Genomic DNA, 8,374 nt, shown 5'->3' with positions numbered 1-8,374 from the left:
TCAGCAAGAGGACTCCAGTGGATGAAACAGAAAACAACCTTTGAGATTCTCGACTGGGACATGGTGAAGCAGTATGAATGCTGGACTTAAGCATGTTTAAGATATTCAATATTTTTGGATCTTTGTTGCCTTTGACAGGCAAAGTATGAACAATGTGTTACCACAGCAACAGAAATCTACTGCTTTTTGGGTTTCAGCTGACTATGTTTTCATACTATTTTCAGCTAAATGTATGTAAAACAATCACAATCTGTAAAAGCTGTTATAACTGCTTTAAATGCATTTATGTCTGAAGAGATTTTTTTTTTAAAAGCTCTTAAATTGAGCTGTGGAGTAAGGAAAATTATTTTAAATGCTTATTACTAACATATCTGTATTATTTTAGTGGTTAAAAAGAATCAAAATCAGTCTTTCAGTTCTCTATGGTGTTTTTTACACAGAACAAGTACTTAGAAAGTAATCTTCATTCATTTTTAACTGCTGAAAAAGTACAAAACTGAGAGTAGTTAAGCATCTCCCACGAAAAGTAATTGATATAACTTGCCTCAGTCATGTCTGGAGGAATAAATTATACACGTATTATTTGCACTGTATAATTTGGGCACCCACATGTTCACTGTGGAAACAAAAATAGGTCAAGAACACCTGATCCTGCATTCCTACTCAATCTATTTATTCAACTGCATTAACTGGCTACAGGGCTGGAAATCTTTTTCATGATTTTTTGATTTCCAAAACTACACTGTTACACATGTTACAAAGAACTTTAATGGTGAAATAAAAATGTCTCTTGCAGAGGAAGCACAAACATATTATAATGCAATAGTGAAAACAGCTAACTTTCTTTGTTGACCCAAAAGGCTTGTTTTGGTATTGATTTGCTTTTAACTTAGCAAAGGATGAAATTCAGCCCTGTGCAGAAGACTGACTGAAGACCTGAAGTAGCACAAATGTAATGAAATTAAAGAACATCCAACATAAAAGGGAATGATGACCCCTTACTAAGGAGTCTAATATTGCACTTCTTCTGAAATATTCTGTAGCTGGGACTCCATGGCTTCTCAATGTAAACAGACAGAATGGGGAAAAGCTGCCAATCAAGCCATCTCTAAGTTCTGAAACTTTAAGAAGACAAAGGCACCTGTTTGAAGTCCCCCTGAAGGAAAGGATTTATCACATGTATAGGGCATCTGGACTTCTGCAGGAGCTATACTGTTAGGGTGAAGGGTCAAGGGTGAAAGGATAAGGGTTGATTTTCCATGGAAGTAGGTATTCTCATTCCCATCAATATAAGTGAATACAACAGATTGCAGCCCCTCCTTCCCCAATAGCTTTCCAAGTCCTTCCTTTGTGCAGAGAAAATTTGGAAAAAAAAAAAAAAAACACTGCAAGTTCAGCCTTGATTTCTTGTGCTTCTTGAATTTTCTCACAAAAGCAGATAATTTGGTTTTGGTTTACTCCACAACTGAAAACAGTCCTATCTGTGGTTAGAAAGAATGGCCATCACCTGATCAACAATTACATGCAGAAACTACCAGAAGAGCTGTATCTCCAAGCTCTTATTTTGCTGACATTTCCATTGAAATGAACAGAAAATGTACTTGACAAATCACTTCATGTCTCAGGTCTAATGTGCGTGTCCACACCTCTCTTTTGAGGTGAGTTGAAGCTTCCCCATCAGCTACCCTGAGCTGTATGAGGCACCCATCCCTATCTTCATCATCATGCTGCAGAAGCATGTAAGAAGTACAGAAGGAAAGGAAGCAAGGGTGTATCATGTGCTTTGCAGCACCTCAAAAGCTTTTGAGGTGCTTCAAAATGCACGTGGTGCATGTGAAAAGATTCTCTGTGCTATGTATTTGCAGTGTGTAGCCAAAATTAGATACCAGAAAATACCAGTATTTAAAAAAAATGTGGGGTAGTGCATGTGGCTACAGCTTGCACTGCCCAAAACCAGAGCCTGGCTGACCAGGACCATGTTCTGGCTGTTGACCAGGCTCTACGCACCTGGATTGCTGCTTCTGCAGCCGCAGAAGGCCCCCAGAACCCTAGGTAAGGCGGCTGGAGCTAGCCCAGGTGCTGGCTCAGGCTCCCTTACCCCACCCAGGGCAATTTGCCTCATGCCAGAGCACACATGTAGGGGTGTTCCCTGGAAACAAGGAGCATCAGTACAACTGTGTACCACTGCTATTTGCTCCTGGGGAAACACACGTGCACACTTTTCCAGACACTCCTCAAATGGGCAGACTAATCCCTAGAAAAATAGGAACAGGAGTTGGACCCAATACTTTCTAGGCATTGCACCCAACACGTTTTTTTTTCCTCCCATGCTTCTCTTTATTTATTAGTTTTATGTTTCACCTTTTCCAACAAAAGATCTGAGTGGCTTACTGTAAAATAACAAAATATTTTATGAAACAAGGTAATATTATGGTGGTAGAGAGAGAAAGCATGGTTCAGATGGACTAGCAGTAGACTTCTTGTCCTGTATCCTACAATACTTGGAGGAATGATGAGCATGCAGTAGGAGGGAGGGGACAGAAGGAACCTTTATCCCGAACCCTGATGCTCAGCCTGCTTCTAGTGGCAGACTGATCCACTCTCTACAGGCAAACTGATGGGTTATAATGTCAGTGGCCAGTAGGTTTAGATTAAAACATTGGATTGGTTGTGAGTACTGACATAACAAAAATGCTATCTTTTAACTGTAGGGCAGTGGTCCTCAAACTTCACTGGTCCACAGACAACAATACTAAGTGATATATTGCATGCTACATCATGCTTTGTTTCCCCACCAACCTATTTCAACTTTTTAAATTTCCTGTGGTTATTAGCAATGTGAAAGGATCTCATGAGAAGCACATTATCCATGAGCTGTAGAATTCTAAACCTAAGGTTTCTGAATCATTATGTTTGGCAGGGCTGCCCATAGTCTTAAGAGGGCTTTGAATAATTAGAAATCATTAAAAAATGGTGGCCTTCTAGCTATACCCAGTCATAATCTATAGGTTATAGGTGGTGTCTCATTGCTACAGTGGCCTTGCTAGTAGAAACGTCTATTGATGGGGGAGGGAGGGGATTTCCTGCATCAACCAGTATATAGCTGTTTTATGTTGATAATTGAAGCAAAATGGCCTACCAAGCCCAGGATTTGGGGAATAATCTTGTCATTGATATCATCTACATGAACCCATATTAATTCATTAACTGACTGGCATTTTTTATGATATGCAGCTCTATACCATTTGAACTTTTTTTTCACTGACAATATATCTAAGTCAAGCGGAGCAGCAGTTTCATGTACTGAATTTAGTATTTTATTTTTCTTGTTTATATTTATTCATAGACAGTCTTTAATTTGTATTATTTTTCAAAATGATTTGACAAATGGATTCAGCACTTCATTTCAGCCCTAAGTATTGCTTCATAGTCACTGCTTGTATGTAGCTTGATCACCTAAGTCAGGGGTGCTTAACCTCTGGACCGAGGACAAATTGTGGCCTGTGGAGCCTTAGAATATAACCTGCAGGGCTCCCTACGGGTTGGAAAATTTGGTAGCGGGCAAGCAGTGGCAGTTAATCCTGCCACCCCTCCCTCTGCCAAAATCCCAAGCTGTACATGGATGGGTCAGAGAAGGGCCATTACCCCCCGCCCCGCCCCCGAACAGCCAAATCAAGGCTGGGCCACATCTCCTTCCCTCTGTGCAGCCAGGTTGGGGCTGATCCATGCTCTCTCCCCCTGTGCAAGCTGGTTTGGAGCCAGGGCACACCCCTTTCCCCTGTGGGGCTGAGCCATGCCCCCTTCCCCTGCACAGATGGTTCAGGGCTAGGCCATGCCCCGTCTCCAGCTATAGGACTGGGTTGCGGCCTAGCCAAACCCCCTTCTTCCACATGACTGACTTGGGGGGGAATGCCCCCTACCCCACTCCACATTTCCACGTGTTCATGTTGTGCTTGTCCTGGGTACTCAGTTGGGTCCACCGGTCAGACCTGGCTCACAAAGAGACTGGGCACTGCTCATCCAGCCCTGTGGACAAAAAAGGTTGAGTATCACTGTTCCAAGTCGTATGGTATTTGCTTCTTTCCTCAGGCTGGCTGTCTACCAAATGTACCTAAAGGATTCAGAAGCACTTATGTTAGTATATTCCTGTATGAGTACTTGTACTGGCTGTGGAGCTATCTTTATATCTCTGGTCCCTTTTTGGTCTTACTCAGTGTTCTGCTCCCAGGTATTTGGGCTCCTGCCCTTATGTCAAATGGAATCTTGCAATTGTTCCACTTACATTCCAGGATGCAGAACATTGTCCCATATAGAGCACTCCCTGATCCATGGGTTCATATAGATTTCAGGCACCTGTGATTTCTCCCTTCAGGACCCTGTTACAGTGGCCAGCACTTCCTTAAAACTAGAATGTTTTTTTATTTAGGAACAAAGTAATTAGGATTAAAAGATATTTTAAGACACCACAGAGCCTACATGCATATTTAACCTAACCTTTAACTTTAACACATGATGAATTATATAGATTTTCTCCTTTATTTACATGATAGTAATATGCCAAATAATATTTTTCTGGGGAAGCCCAGAGCCTCTTATGTGTCTGTGCAGTTCTTCTCTCCCAGTCGGGGAAGGTCAACTTTAGAAATCCCTTGCCCTACCTTTGTGTGCCAAGGCCCAATTATCATACTACCCAATAGTTGCAGATTTACATGTTACTTGAAATAGTATTTTCCAGTCAGGTACAGCATTTAGCAAGGCTTATGCAAAAAAAAAAAAAAAAAATCCACCATGACTGATCAGCTGTACCCAATAATTTGTTATCACATGCCTGATGGCTCTCTCTTTCCTGTGAGTGAGAATGTAAAAATTATATTTGTAGGTGGACCCATATGATATTAGTTTAACATCTAGTCTTACAGCATGTCTTCACTGGGCACATCTACATGTGTGTTCATGTGCTATCATTACTACACATTAAGTTTAGTATCTGTAATAACAGGTACTAACTAAATGTGCCCTAATTGGCACTACTGTGCAGTAATGCCAGCACATGCTTTTTAAGTGATGCTTAAAAGCAGTAGACTAATTCTTCTGTGCATTAGTGCAATAGTTCAGCTTTTGCTGTGATGTGCTAATGCACAGTAGAATTAGTCTACTGCTCATTTAGCATCTTGTGTAGCTATGCCCAATGAGGTCCAATTGTTAGAGTGATAGCAGAACCCAAACTACTTATCAGATGTTTATACTACAGTGTAGTAATATGTTATATACATAAAGGTATATCGTTAGAAACTGAGCACATCAGCTGCATTTTGGATACAGATAAAAATGGGCAATTATACAGACATTTGGTAATATTTCTGCACAACAAACTTTTCTCATTGAATGCAAGTCCTGGCTATTAAAAAAACCCAAACAAATTAACAAAGAACCCCCCCATAAAATATTGACATGAATGTTCATAGAAAGCATATTGTCAAACAAACTCATAATTTTATTATTTTTACAATGCATCCTTATGAATACATTTTCTGTAGTGCTTTTGGAGGTCCAAACACATGTGATGTGTCTGTCATGCCAAGCTGTATCCACTTTTTCAATGATTGTGCTTGAGTTGCTTAAGTAGCACGACTAAAGAGACATTCTTAATCCTAAAATATGGCAAATCTAACAATTGAGTGATAAAACTACACATAGTCAAGATTTTAAGTTTCTGAAAAGGGCATTCACACCCATGGAGAAAATCAGGACAAAGGCCTATACATTATTCATACCCAACCAGAGTCGATCCTGACTAACACACTAAAGTTGTGCATAAGCCTTGCACTGTGAATAAGTTTCTCTGCATTTTAATACCTACAAGGTTGTTGTTTCTATTAAATTTTTCCAGTTTTGTATATGTGTGGATAGAAATGAAGCTTTCTTGATGTCATCCTGGCATAATACAAAAGTGAATCTAGCCTGTGAAAATGCATTTATGCCACTGTAAATCCATGCTCTCCCCATGGCAGAACTTAACACTCAAAACAACTTGGGGCAGAACTACATGGACTCCTTACTGTGCTCAGAAGCACTGTCATGAAAAATTCCTTGCCTACTCACAAAACATTCCCTATCTGCCTACTCCCACGCAGGAATATTTCCACCTTAGAATGGCACTGATAATATACTAAGTATACACAGAAGAGAGAGTCTTAAAACAGTGCTTGGGTGCTCTCTCTAGATTACTGCAAGGGAACTTGTGGCAGGAGTACCTCTTCTGGAGTCCATCTATCGGTGACTCCATCCTCCTGTTATGGGCCAACCACCTGCCTTCTCTCCTGCCACACCTTGATATTAATTAATGGATGTTAACTAGTGGGAAGCTGCCCATTTATTGTTCCAGTGTCAGGGGGCGATATCTGCACCTCCTTTTTCTCCCCTACACTACAGCCCAAGCCTTGTGGATGATACTGACATGGTTTGATCTGGGCCTTGTTGTAATTTGGCCCTCCCCTTGTCCTCCCTGGGCTTTCCACAGCCCTATCTCTGTGTCTCGCTCTGCATCTTCCTGGCACTTGGGCTCTCCGCAGCCCTGTCTGGCACTGCGCCTTCACTGGTGCTCGGGCTCTCCGTGGCCCAGTCTTGCACTGTGCCTCACCGGCACCTGTTGCCCCCTCTCTGGGGCTACTCATTGCCCCCTTTCTCTGGAGCATATCACTGCCCCCTCTCTCTGGGGCTAGGTTTCCCATGCTGCTGCACGTCCGCTATGAGGCCTCCTCCATCCCCTAATAGCCTCACCCAAACCACCGGTTAAAACAGCAAACACAAAACACTAGCCCCTGGGCTATAACCAAAAATCCAAGCTGCCTGGCTAAAACATCATTCAATCCCTACCAGGTGTCACAACCCAGTGATTTTGGTGCCCCGGCACGATGGAATTTTCTTGCCACATGAGAGCCTCTTGCACAGTGAAGGTTTTTGCTACACAGAAGAACCTCGGTGCAAGAGACTTCCCACCAATTTGCAGGATGTATTTCTTCCTTGCAGCACAGAAATGCACGGTGCAAAAGTTCCCGTCATTCGAATGCAAATTTGTGTTCCACTATTGGTCAGTGCTAAATTATTCCTACGTGGTGGCTAGTAATTGGCCTGCTAGCTGTTTAAAAATTTGCGTGACTTCCGCCCAAGTCGAAGAACTTTGAGCACGCTGCAGAGTGCCTCTAAAGAGATCTGACTTGCGGCTAGCTGATCGATAGACTGATCACCTATCGATCTTTCTTCCCATCGCCGAGTGCAATCCCAGACGTACCCTTTTCCTGCCGGCTTGATTTGTGGATGAATTAACTGGCTTGGGCCTCACCAGCTGGAACAACTCACGTGGTTGTTCAGACGACCGGACCATCTGCGTCGCAACTACAGGCGGTGAAAGTAAATGTTTTTGCAACCATTAAACCTTGTCTGCCTCTCCATTCACCAGCCTGCCCTGACGAACGAGCAATTTCTAAATCACCTCGAGCCGGTTCTGGCCAGCCGAGACATGGCGACGAGGATGGGATCTAAGGGCACGGTGATGGAGATGAACTTGATCAGGTGCTGCCTCTGGCGCACCGGGACCCGCCGCGTAGAGAATGCAAATGATCTATGGGCGCATATCGCTTACCATCAGGCGGTAGAAGGGGATAAAAGAAATATTGATGGCTACTTCTCCGTAAAGAGAGAAGAAACAGTAGTGAAAGAATGGAGAACTAAGCTATCCCTTGGGGAGTTCGGATGCATAATGGGAAGTGACCGGGTCTATTATCGACCCCCGGAGGAAACATCAAGCGTATCCCTAGCTGGGGTGAAGGCGCGGAAGGAAGAAAAGCTGACCCTGGCTCAGGAGTTCACTCAATGTACCCGATATTTAAGGGAAGGGGGGGAACCCACCCCTGCGGACTGGTTCAACTGTCCGGATTTGGTGCCTGAGTCGCGGGGCCATGAGCTCCTCGTTCAACTCCAGGAAGATTTAGAAACTAAGGGCCATCACAAATCGAAGTGGGGTCTAATTAAATGGAAAAAGGGAAAGATGATAAATGTGCTGTTCCGTACTGTAGCGGGTCTACTAAGGGAATACGCAAATTTGGAGGCTCACATACATACGGCGGGTAAAGAGTCACTGGAGCGGATAGCAAAGGGCTCCGGAGCAGCGTTTATTAACAGTGCCAGCCACATGATGCTGCTAGCAGAAAATGGCGCCGAGAAAAGCGCGAGCCATCCGGGAGACCCGAAAAAGAGGGGCGGAGTTTCAGAAGATCCGGCGGGGATCCGCCTAGCGACTCCGCCCCCTGAGGTGACGTCGTTCCCAACGGCCCCGCCCCCTTGCCACGGGGAGGGGGCAATGGCAGGACAGGGG

Source organism: Alligator sinensis, unplaced genomic scaffold, assembly GCF_000455745.1.
Source record: "Alligator sinensis unplaced genomic scaffold, ASM45574v1 scaffold62_1, whole genome shotgun sequence".
NCBI classification, from domain to species: domain Eukaryota; kingdom Metazoa; phylum Chordata; order Crocodylia; family Alligatoridae; genus Alligator; species Alligator sinensis.
Note: the sequence above shows the minus strand (reverse complement) of the source record.